The sequence below is a fragment of the Epinephelus fuscoguttatus genome, linkage group LG11 (assembly GCF_011397635.1).
Source record: "Epinephelus fuscoguttatus linkage group LG11, E.fuscoguttatus.final_Chr_v1".
NCBI lineage: Eukaryota > Metazoa > Chordata > Actinopteri > Perciformes > Serranidae > Epinephelus > Epinephelus fuscoguttatus.
The window spans coordinates 6,999,434-7,012,829 of NC_064762.1; positions in this window are offsets into that span (position 1 = coordinate 6,999,434).

Here is a 13,396-nt window from a genome sequence, read left to right on the forward strand (position 1 = left end):
GCCGGGTTCATACTTTTCATTTTCAGAGGCGAGTTCGAGCACTGCTTGAACTTGACTGGTTTCTTAATTTCGCTGTAAATATTAACTGTGTCCTCTGACCTCTCTGCTACAGTCAAATAATGCTGTTGTAACAACTGAGGGAAGTGATGAAAAGCCTTTTTTTGTGATCAAATTTTTATTGAGTTTCAAGATATGCAAAGAAAATTAAGGCAAGGACACGTGTTGAGACACAGCAATATAGTACAAAACTGTACCACCCCACCTTTACCCCACCCCCAGTTAGATCTCTATATAATTCAACAACAGAATGTGTCTAGAAAAAAATAAATGTTTTACCTTTTTATTTTAATTCTTTATTTTTCATTTTTAATTATTATTTTTTAATTCATCAATTACTTTATTATTATAATTGTTTTTTGTTCATTTTTCTATTTATTGTTATTAATAATATTATAAATAATATAATTATTATTTTAAAATAAATTAATTGTTTTACTTTTTAATTTTTGTATTTGTATTTTTTAATTTATTAATTAATTTTCTTATTTATTTTTTGTCTGTTTGTTATCATTATTATTTTCCTTTTTCCTTTAAAGTTTTTATTTTTTATTAATTATTTTTTAATTTATCAATTTATTTATTTTTTTTTTTTACTTTTTCCATGTTAATTTTAAATAATAATAATAATGATAATAATGTATTTTTTTTACTTTTTAATTTTAATTAAAAAAAATTTTCTACTTCATTATTTTTTTTGTTCATTTGTCTATTTATCATTATTTTACTTTTTCAGGGTTTTTTTAATGTTATTCTTTAATTTATTTTTTATTATTATTATTGTTTTTTCCTGTGTACAGTGGTGTTTTTTGTACATGTGTACAAACACATTTGTTTCAGGATGTTGTGATTTGTACAATACTTTACACTGAACAGCATCAGCATAAATATTACCCAGCAGTCATCTTTGTATCACCTGTATATGACAAAAATACCATAGATAGATAAATAGATCCTTTATTGTCATTGTATGTTCTACAACCAAACTTTGTTTGAGCAGTCCAGTTAGCAGCATATAAATGTTTACACATGCATCAACACACACTTGTGGGGGGATGTGAGGGGTCCGATCTTGTGTTTGCGGCCCATGTGAGAAGACGGCCTGAGTGGATGTCACAAAGGTTTGGTGGGGAGACACCAGTGATCCTCTCAGCTGTCTTGACAACCTGCTGCAGGTCTTTTTTTTTTATTATGCTCTCAGTTGTGCAGTGGTAAAAGTGGATCAGAAGTTCCTGAGGAAGCCTGTTACATTTCAGGGTCGTGAGAAAGAACATCATTTGCTGGGCTCTTCTGATGATGTGGGAGGTGTTCAGACTCCAGGTCAGGTCCTCAGCTATGTGCACCACCAGGAACTTAAAGCCTGCAACCCTCTTTACCTCTTCGCCGCTGATGTACACTGTGATGAGAAAGAACATTTATAATTTATGATAAATTAATTCAACAGAGTAGTTTTTATACATGTAGTTTATTTTTAGGTTTTATAGTTTCTGTAGAATAAGCGCATAATTTTGCTTTAGATTGCGACAGACTTGGCGTCACCACCTCTAAATGGACACCTCTTTGAAATGCAGTGCCAAGAGTCAACGGAGCGCGGGACTAAAAGGAAGGGCCTCTTTTATTTCACTCATTTTACATTTTGTTTTCTTAAAATTTAACCACTTTGTGGGGCGTTGGAGGCTTAGTGGTAGAGCAGGCGCCCCATGTACATGGCTGTTGCCGTAGCGGCTGGGGTTCGACTCCAGCCTGTGGCCCTTTGCTGCATGTCACTCCCTCTCTCTCTCCCCCTTTCATGCTTGTCTGTCCGATCCATTAAAGGCTAAAAATGCCCCAAAATATTTAACCACTTTGTGAGGAGCCCAGTGGAACAGGGGCCCCTGCCGCAGCAGCTACAGCTTTGATTCCAACCGATGGCCCTTACCTGCATGTCATCCCCTCCCTCCTTCACTCTTCTAACAAAAAAGCCCCAAAAATAATCATAAAAAATGACCCAGTTTGTCACCATTTATTGGTTGTCCGGCTATCATAGTCAAAATTAACCTAAGCTGACGAAGCCTGTATGAAGCAGAGGTATTCCTACGTGGCACGCACCCGCTGCACCCTGTAAACTTCAGTTCATGATGAGCATGACATCGAGGTAAATCAGAGTCTTCACGACTTTAAAACTTTGAAACAAACAGCTCTGCCTCCCACCTCAGAGTTCATCCCTCAGCCATCAGTTTCAGCACGGAAGCACAAGGGAACTCCTCCATGACTGAAAATAAGACCAGTTTTGCCAACCGGAGCGAACAACTACGTAGATACATGCTCATCACACATCAGATCGCGCCTGCTTTCACCTCAGCTGCTGAAGCGGGAAACCCTCCCTGGGTTTATACAATTGCACTCGTCTCCAGGAGCAGTGGAGGAACAGGCTAATGAGTCAACACACGATCTCACAGAGGCTTAACGGAGGTGAAGTGATGGGCCAAGTGATGCGGATGGACATTGTGAATCAAATGTGCACTTATGTTTGCTCGTGTAAATATATCGGCTCATCATTAAACAGTCTGCGGTGCTAAAGGAGGCTAAAAGGCTGCGATGAAGGAGGCGTGAAGACACAAAATCTGATTCAGAGTTTTCTTCAAAAACTACCATGAATTAAATTGCATCTGACGCATCAGCCTGCACAGCCTCCTGCTTGTAGGACACACAGTGATCCATATGATAAATATATATGTCTCACTGCTTACAGCTAATTTAGGTCTCTGAACACGAGTACAGTCTTGGTGATGAATTACTGCTGCCTTTTTAACACATAAACCCAAAAAAAGCTCAACATGCCCTCCTCTCAGACTCACACACTCACCTACTTAAGAAGCAACGAACGTCTCACTAATCTGAGCTTCATCTCAGCCCGTGGGTGGTGAGATATATACACACGCTATAGGATTATTTTTACACAGTAACCAGGCTGTTAATAGCTTTCACAGAATTAACGTCACGCTTCTGTGTTTAAATGCACGTAGAACATTTTTCAGTCCAGTTATTTCAAGGCTGAAAATAAAACCTGATTTCTAAAATAAAGAAGGAGTTTGTGTTCACATTATGTACTGGTGATGTCATCTTTATTTAGATTAACTGACGGCCTACTTAAAGGTCCAGTGTAGGATTTAGGTGTAACATCTGGTGAACCAGGTGAGAGTGGACTCAGACGCAAGACTCCGGAGACATTTCAGGTTAAAAGGTTGGTTCAGTACACAGAGGCAAACAAAAGGCTGGAACACGAGACACACAACTGGCACTGAGAGAAAACACGACACACACTAAATACTGTGGTGAGGGGAAGGATAACAAGACACAGGTGAGGCTGACCAGGGCGGGACAGACAATGAGACACAGGTGAGGTCATCGAGAAGGAGGGAAAACACACAGGGACAGGAAGTGAGATGTGGGTTTCAAAGTAAAACAGGAAACAACATGAATTAATGAAACAAACAACCTAGGAAATTTGAGCTGTGACATCAGGGGGACATGTTGGCAGAAATGGAAATATAATCTGTGTGTTTTCTTTAGTGTATAATCACCTGGAAATAAGAATCTTTTTGTTTTCATAACCTTAGAATGAGACGTTTATATCTACACAGAGAGCGGGTCCTCATCTGCGGAGATCGCCATGTTGCACCTCCATGTTTCTACAGTAGCCCAAAACGGACAAACCTAACACTGGCTCTAAATAGGGCCATTAGCATTTTTGTGTTTTCGCATCAGTGCTCGTAGTTAGGGGCCACTCTGTGATAAGTAGAATTGGAAAATCTTTTTATAAAACTGCTTTATTCAGTTAATGACTTTAGTTGTTCTTTTTTCTCAGACATGATAGGATGTTATATAACTCGACATGTTTCGGCGGAAACTTCCTCAGAAGTGTCACTTGGTGGTGGTTGTGACGCATCAGCCGATATTAGGGAGGCTGACAGGACGGTCACTCCACCTGCTGTCCGTCTGCCGCCTCTCCAGGATGCTGCTCCAGGTGTGGGAGAGCATGTATGCCCCCTCGTCTCTGTTCGTCGTCCCTGGGCCCCGCTTCCTTATTTCAACAGCCTCCCCGATCCAGTGCCGGTATTTGTTGTCCTTGGTGTGTGTGACTCTGGCCTTGTCCTAGTCCATTAATTCTGCTAATTAATGCTTTATTCAGTGCTTTTATCATTTTAAATCACCTGGGGTCTCATTTATTAATATTGCATGTGCACAAAATGAGGCAATGGAGATTGCTCATTGAAGCCTTATGTCCATAGGGGATGAAGAGGAGTAAGTAAGTACAAAATGAGGCCTGAAAGAAGCATACGCCACTTCCCATGCAAAAGTTGTGATCTATACAAACAGACTTGCCTACCGATAAGGTCTACTCCAGGGTGCTGGAGAAGAGGGTCCGGTCGATAGTTGAACCTTAGACTGAGGAGGAGCAATGTGGTTTTCGTCCTGGACGCGGAACCGTGGACCAGCTGTTTACCCTCGCCAGGGTGCTGGAGGGGGCATGGGAGTTCGCCCAACCAGTCCACATGTGTTTTGTGGATTTGGAGAAGGCTTATGACCGTGTCCCCAGGGGCATCCTGTGGGGGTTGCTCCGGGAGTATGGGGTTGGTGGCCCCTTGCTAAGGGCCATCCAGTCCCTGTACCGAAGGAGCATGAGTCTGGTTCGCGTGGCCGCCAGGGCTGCCCTTTGTCACCGGTTCTGTTCATAACTTTCATGGACAGAATTTCTAGGTGCAGCCGAGTGGTGGAGGGTGTCAGGTTCAGTGACGGGAGGATCTCGTCCCTGCTATTTGCGGATGACGTGGTCCTCCTAGCTCCATCGAACAGTGACCTCCAGCTCTTGCTGGGGCGGTTCGCAGCCGAGTGTGAAGTGGCTGAACTGAGAATCAGCACCTCCAAGTCTGAGGCCATGGTCCTCAGCCGGAAAAGGGTGGATTGCCCACTCCAGGTCGGGGGGGAGGTCCTGCCTCAGGTGGAGGAGTTTAAGTATCTTGGGATCTTGTTCATGATTGAGGGTAGGATGGAGCGGGAGATTGACAGGCAGATTGGGGCGACGTCAGCAGTGATGCAGGCGCTTAACCGGTCCGTTGTGGTAAAGAGGGAGCTTAGCCAGAAAGCGAAGCTCTTGATTTACCGGTCGATTTACGTTCCAACCCTCACCTATGGTCACTTGTGAGTACAAGCGACCGAAATGAGTTTCCTCCGCAGGGTGGCTGGGCTCAGCCTTAGAGATAGGGTGAGGAGCTCGGACATCCAGGAGGGACTCGGAGTAGACCTCGGGGCCGCCCCAGGACACGCTGGAGGGATTACATCGCCCGGCTGGCCTGGGAACGCCTTGGGGTTCCCTCGGAAGAGCTGACGGAAGTGGCTGGGGAGAAGACTTGTCTGGGCCTCTTTTGTTGATGGACGTTAAACAAATGTTTACAGTTTTTCTTAAAGTATTCATGATTAGATAAAATTTCTGATTCAAACTCTCTACTGAAATCTACTAATTAGTTCTTTTAACTTGCTTTAGGCACGCATGCTCCCTCCATAATGCAGGTGGTGCAAGAGCTTCAGACTGAACTTCAGTCATTATGAACCCCTCTGCTGAGTTTAAAATTGATTTTATATGCTCAGAAAACAAAATGTATGGTCTTCTCAAAAGCTCGCTCACAGTTGCTTGATGATTTTAGCATTCTGACTTCATTTCTTTTTAAATCCATTGAAAGAGTGTCTTCATACAAGTACTTAGTATATGGATAGATGAAAACGTTCATTTCATGAGCATATTGCTGCTCTAGTTAGGAAGCTTAGAGTGAAGATTGGATTTTATTTTAGAAATGAGTTTTGTTTTACTTTCAGTGTGATTGATTACAGTGACATATTGTAGATATGCATGCCATTTTACATAGCCTTGATTCAGTGTATGTCTTATTACAAGTGCAAGCTCAGTTACCCATCACTGCTTTTTTATGATTTGGTGGGTTGGACGTCACTGATAAAGCAATACTAGGCAAACTTTCAGCCAACCTCTGCACCCGTCTGTGTGTGCCAGCTCTGGTAGTTTCCAGCTACACTCCTCCAACTGGTTGCTTTTTAACATACCCTTGGTTTTAACAGATCTGGGTAAAACGGCATTCTCCTACTCTGCACCATGGGCACAAAACAATCTTCAGAAAGATCTAAAATCAGAAACACTTCTATCCATTGATGAATTTAAGGGCATCATAAAGAATGTGGTGACAGAGACATGTGCTTGTTTTTCTTGAGAGGCCATTATGTTTGAATAGCTGTTGTTTTATTGTGGATTTTTGTATTATATGTTGCATTTGTTGCATTTTAAATGTGTTCTGATTGGCTGCTACCTCGGCCAGGTCTCTACTGTAAAAGACTTTTAATCTCAATGGGACTTCCTGGTTGAATAAAAGTGAAATAATACATTTTTTTTAGGTGAGGTTATTTTTGTTTTTTAGGCCCGCTAGAACAAAAGTAACTCTAGAGTGAATGTGGCTTAAATGCAACTTTTTAAAAATAAGATAAAAGATCAGATAAAACTTTATTCATCCAGCAGTTCAAATAGCACAGATAGAAAAGCAGGAAGTAACAGTGTTGACTGAGGTCGGTGTATTTAGTCACAGTGACCAGCAGGTGGTGCTCCATGTCAGTTCCTTAAATTTCCAGTGTTGTCTCATCTCTGCTTTTTGTTTGAGAACACAAAGTGTACACTCAGAGGGAAAATAAGACAGATCATGATGTTTTCTGATGTGGAAACATGCATGTATGTGCCTGCACATTTAAATGAGAATGTTGTTGTCCATTTTGGTTTCAATCATTCCTGCAACACAAGATCTCACATTCTGATCTGAGGCATCCCGAGAAACCTCATCTGACCTGAAATTCCACTCTCTTCTTCCTTATTTGCTCCGATCCATCCACCTCTGCCACTATGGCCACTTCATACCTGTCCATATTGTTCGCAATAACCTTCAAGCTTGTCTGCATTCTTATCTTAAAAAAGAAGGAGCAATCATATTTTTGGTCCAGGGTCTTGGCTCTGTGTAAACGCTGGAGGCTAGGGGCTGTTTGATGTTGTTATGGCTGGCTGGCTGCCGCCGCAGTACTACTGGATCTGCAGGCCCCTCTCATGTCCAAAGGTATTGTGCTGGCTGCTCTTTTGATTATATTATCAACAGAGAGAGGGAGAAAATTAAGACTCCCACTGGACATGAGTAAACAAACAAAGGTTTGTAGAGTCTGGTTCATCCAAAGAATGTCAGTTATTCAGACTTCTCTGAGGATATTGATGTCCAGCGTCGGGATTATCGGCCTGAATATTGTTCTTGCTTGATAAAACAATTTGTACTCAGTCTGCAAGATTGAGGAGCATGAAAAATATTCAAGAGGAAAGGACATTGTGTCACCGGACATCATGACCAGTGTCAAAATGTCCATGTTTACACGTAACTGTCCATGCAAGAAAGTGTTAGCCAATAATGTCCACAGCATGTTAACAGTTAACTGTTAAACCACTGAGAATATTATTGACCGGTTACGTACTGTATGTCTATAGGTTCATTTTGCTGCTCTTATATTAGCTGCACTGTGCTGGTCTGGGTGGAGCTAGCTTGCTATCTGCACTGCTTAAACGCTGATTACCGCTAGAAACACCGTCCCAACCCAAAAGCGTTGCTGTGGAAACATTATGGCCGCCCTCTGGCTTCCCAAAAAGTGGCTCCAGTCAGTATGTTGCTCAATTTTTGGACCACAAACCCCCTTTAGTAGCTAACTATCACTGTTAGCTTTGTTAGCACCGTTAGCAGTATCAGCGCGGCTAGTGGTGCAAACTTAATGATGCTAAAGGGGTTTTGCGGCTCAAAATTAAGCCAGGGCTATCTGGGGGGAGACGAGAGGGTGGCAACCATGTTTCCACAGCAGAGATAGATAGATAGATAGATAGATAGATAGATTGATTAAGCCAACTTTATTGTCATTCAAGGACATACGTAAAAAGCAGTGCACTTGAACGAAATTTTGTTGCACTGACTCTCGGAATAGCAGGTACTAGCAGTAATCGCCAAATGAGTGTCATCGCTAGCTAGCTCCTACCCAACCTGGGTGGTGCGCAGTGCAGAGCAAACAAAGCTAACATTGGCTTACATTGTGTGCAGTGGGCGCTATTGTGGTCAGCCAAAAAAAAAGGGTTTTGTAACTCAAAATGACCGGGAGGAAGACCAGAGGGTGGCTACCATGTCTCTGTAATGATGTCATACTGCCACCAGAATGGCATTACTAGCAGTAATTGCTGAATGAGTGGCGCCACTAGCTAGCCCCCACCCAACTTGGGTAGTGGTACCAAGGCTAACGTTTGCTAACTAATGGAAACCGCAGGGTGGACGGTGCGCACTATGTTTTCACACGTTAATGCAGCTAGCCGACTGTCAGCAAAGCCAACAGAAGACAAAACCAAAGGTGAGACATCTACATCACAAAACATTAAAACGTCACCACCTGTAAAGTGAGAGCTCTTTGTAATGTGGTGCTAAAGCTCGATGAGTCAGTGGAGTGGGAAAGGAAAGGCCTCTTTTATTTTTCTTCATTTTCTTAACAAATAACCAGTTAGTTACCAGTTAATGATTGTTGGGCTATTGAAAGCAAAATTAGCTGATACTGACATCCCTGGTCCAGAGTTATAGTTTTTATACATTTTCAGCCAAGCAAACCTGGTTCAGTCCAAACTCATGGAAATCCAGTGCTTGGGCAGTGTCTTGTTTTACTGACGTAGTGCTTTTATTTTGAAAGAGACTGTATGTAAACTGTAAATTTCCTGTGAAAATGTAAGTCTATTTTGAAAGAAGACAATGCATGTAACAGACAGAACTTGACACGGTGTCCCAGAACATCAACATCCAACACACCCAGGGTACCTTGTACGTCATATCTGGACATGGTTGGTCCATGACTGAATATATATGATGAGGTCGGAGTGAGAGCGTGTTGGCCATGCTAGTGGCTCTATGGAAGGCAGTGTAAGTCCAGTACGCTGCACCGGGCTCAGGCATACGGAGCCACATGCGGCTTTTTATGCATAATACATTCGCCCCAGAAAAAAAGAAAAAAATTACCTGTTCTAATTCAGAAAAACAAAGCTTTTTTTCCCAGTAAAATCTTTTCTTATAATTCTGAGATAATAATGTGAAATTCAGAGAAACAGAGCAGATTGTTTTTTCTTAAGTGAATGCATCATGCCTTCATAGATTTCTACCTCTCCTGAGAGGAGTTTTCATTTTGAGATTAGTCTTGTTGGTCATCTCAGAACAAGGCCCTCCTCTGTGTCGGGCTGGTCAGGAATGGGATAAGTCTAACTCCTGATAATCCATGAGATCCTAAGATCCACTGGCATTCTTAAAGTCGTCTAGGTAGAACAGCTGAAGCATGTGTTTGGGTTTGTGTGTGCAGACAGGCATATGTTTGTTACCGTCAATGCAACGTGTGTGTGTGTGTGTGTGTGTGTGTCCATAACGGCTGGTTTTCCTGACTTCACTGAGCCCTTGTCAGTCTGTGTGAGTGTATGTTTGTTTGCGTGGGGTTACCCTCGGCACAAGTGATCTGAAGGCGCCTGTAACAGGAGCAGCGAGGGACTTGAAGGGCCATTCTGTTTGCAGGTCGAGCAGCCGCAGCAGTACACCCAGAGGAAATCTCATGTTCCTGCCAGCCTACAAAAGTAAACAGATCTGTAACCACCGAGCGCTGGCACCAGGCCTGGGCCACCAGCGCTAAAACTAAAGGAATGAATCACATCACACACACATTCACCGGCTGAAACGTGCGCTGTGAGGCCTGCTCTCAGAACTTTGGAGGGTAATCCGAACCTTTCACATTTTGTATGCTAAATTGAAATACAACGGTCAGCCTGAACTTCTGTATAACCACAGTGTACTCCCTCGGTGACATGACACACATGCCGTCCATAAACTGTGAAGTGTATTCACCCGGTTTTTAAATGCATCCGCCTGGGAACTCTTGCTTCATTCAATAATTCAGATAACATCTTTTAGCCACAGAGTTTTGAAACCTCCCCTTCTCTTTTATGTTCCTCTCTCCTCTGTTTTCTTTCTCCCTCTGCTTTCTCCTCCGTCTACACATCTGCGGTTATTTATCTGTTATTCTGCGGCAGCAATGTGGTCAACATGTGTCTGGCTTCCCTCCACGCAGCACTCATTTGTAGTCAACTTAGGACTCACCGAAAGGACCATAGCAGACCTACCAAGCTCCTTATCGCTCGTTCCACAGTGGGTACTCGCCACATGGATGGATAGATGGATTTCTAAGTATGTCCTTGGTTATTCACGTAACATTCGTACATCCTCTGCTAATTGTGCCCCACTTCTGACCTAATGTTCTATTGTGAAGGGGATTTTATTTCCTCTCTTCTCTTGGGTCAACGAGAGCAGCAAGTGAAGAAGAGACATCATGACCTACAGGAATTAGAGTATCTGAGAGGAGTATTGGGATTGCCTAAGCCTATGGATTTACATTTCCCTGACCTTTGAACTGTTAATCTCAATGTTATTTAATCCTCCGGAAAGAGTATAGCCTCAGACAACAAGATGGGAGAAATAAATGAACCCAGATAGTAAAGTGGAGATGGACAACAGTGATGGTGGCTGTTAGTTAAGGCATGCAGGGGCTTAAAGGGATAGTTCAGAGTTTTTGAAGTGGGGTTGTATAAAGTACTTATCCATAGACAGTATAACTTACAGTAGATGTCACTCGGCACGCCCCCAGTTTGGAGAAGCAGACTGGACATGAGAGCTAATCAATCTGCTGATGCGGAGGGGTCAGCAGCAAAACATGTTTTAGCCACCTAGAAAAGTCCCACCCCAAAAAAATCAGTAACGGTTTAAGTGTACGCTACATTTGGAATATTTTTACTGCTTTACTTTAATTTCACAGATAAGATAAGAAGACAATAAAGCCTCCACAAAAATAGCATTTTAAGTCCTGTGTGTGATTTATCCTGGCTTCATATGAGCAGAGGGAATCTCCGCTAGTCACTGGGCTAATTTATACAATGTAAAATGCCATAGGCTTGTGCTAATAACGTTAGCATGTTGTGTTTGTTTGGAAAACGTGTTTAGTATAAGACAGTTGTTTGTCAGTGAACCTTGTGAGTTGTAATGGAGCTGACTTTTGTAACATTACCTTTGTTAAATGTTGCTGTTCTCCCTGGCTTCATATGAGTAGAGGAAATGTCCGCTAGCCGCTAAGCTAATTTATACAATGCAAAATGCCATAGGCGTGTGCTAATAACATTAGCATGTTGTATTTGTGGGGAAAATGTGTCCAGATAAAGACAAGTGTTTGTCTGTGAATGCTGCGAGTTATAGTGAAACTGATTTGTGTACTCGTGTTTGAAATTGTCTCTATTAAGCCATGTTTAATGTGTGTTTAATGTGTGTTTTGAATCAACTTCACAGAAACCCCGCCGCCAAGTAGTGTTTTGGATGTGTAACTGCAGAGTGACACAGACACACCATTGCACAGGTATGAATGCTCACAATGGCGTAGGCTACACCTTCAGCTCTGCTTTCGACACCGTGGTCACATTGGTCACTGACATGGAGGACTCCAGCCGTGAAACTTTGCAGCTCGAGGATGAGGTGGCAGCCTACATGGAGTTCAAGACACCCAAAGAGGATCCTTTGGACGTTTGATGGTGGTGGACGGAGCATGCTAAAATGTTTCCTAACCTGGCAGTGATTGAACGTTTTCACCATCCAGTGAAAGAGACGTCTCCTCCGCTGGATTGGAATTCAAGAATGTAGAGCCCAGCTTCATGTGAGGGACTGGAGCCCGTGTGAGCTCTGCTTTGGCATTTGAAAAGGTTAGTTAGGATTCACCAGTCACAACTAACTGATCGAAGCAGACCAGCAGCACGTGTGTTCAGCGAGGTTTTTCTCAGTGGAGTCTGGAAGCTGTGTGACATTAAGGTAAAGCGGAGCATCTACAGTGTGTAATACACTGACGATGGATAAGTACCCCATACAGCTCCACTTCAAAAAATATGAACTACCCCTTTAAGACGCTGCCTTTATGTATTAGCAGGACTGTTTATACTTGGGTGAGTCGAACTGTTTGTATGATTTTGAGCTTGTCTTTTCTGGAACTTGATTTTACAGTAACTTCTACCCAATACTGCCGTCCCTCTTGCTCTTGCTCGGACTTTGAAACTTTGGGCCAAAACCACAACTTAAAAATATAACCAAGTGAAATGTGTCACTCCTGTGAATCACCAGAAGTATTCCCACAACATATTTGTAAAATCCTGAAGCATGCCACGGTTTAAAAAAGGCTGCGGTTGATTGTTTAGAAGTCTGACAGGAAATGTTAGTAGGACTTCTGACTCCTAGACGTGAACTCCACTTGTAAATAAAACTGATGTTAGACTGAGAACACACAGACGATAAAACAGAGTAAACTGAGGAGACGTTTGATGCTGCTGGTTCAGACTCACTGCGAACACGTGCTGCCAGGAGAACTCATGCGTGATGCCTAATTGAATCCTGTCATCGCTGTGTTTAGGATCTGTTGAATGTGGAAAAGGTAATGTCGATGAGTAATTAGAGCCACATGCTGCACATTACTTCTCATCAAGGCAGAGGCTAACACACAAAACCACAAATGGCATTTACGGATTATTAAACAATTTAGCATCACAGCTTCCACCAGCTCAGCTGTTTGGAGACGATGCTCACCGCCGAATTCTGGAACCTTCTTCTGACGGTCTGACTGTGTCCACTGTTAAAGGAGCTGTGTGTGACACTCAGAGGGTATGTGTGATTCAGAGTCTGAGCAGGGATTGTCTGCACACAGCTCTCAACATGGAGAAGGCTGATCCAGTGACTAGCAGCTAACAGTGCTAACAGAGCAAACAGTGCTAACATGGGGGGAAACTGTAGGATCTGTAGGCATTGTAACGTGTCCATGAATACCAGTCACAAGCTGCACGGTGCTGGGCTGTGAGCACAGGTCCCACTACAGGACGTCAGGCGCTCATTCCACCCTCATGGAGTCTGTTTCTGACAGTGTGGTCAGAAACATGCACAGCAGTAGCCTGCTGGAGGTTATGTTGTAGGGCTCTGGCAGTGCTCCTCCTGTTCCTCCTCACACAAAGGAGCAGATACTGGTCCTGCTGCTGGGTTGATGCTCTTCTACGGCCCTGTCCAGCTCTCCTCATGTAACAGCCAGTGTCCTTGTATCTCCTCCATGCTCTTGAGACTGTGCTGGGAGACACAGCAAGCCTTCACATATGGATGTGCCATCCTGGAAGAGCGGAACTACCTGTGCA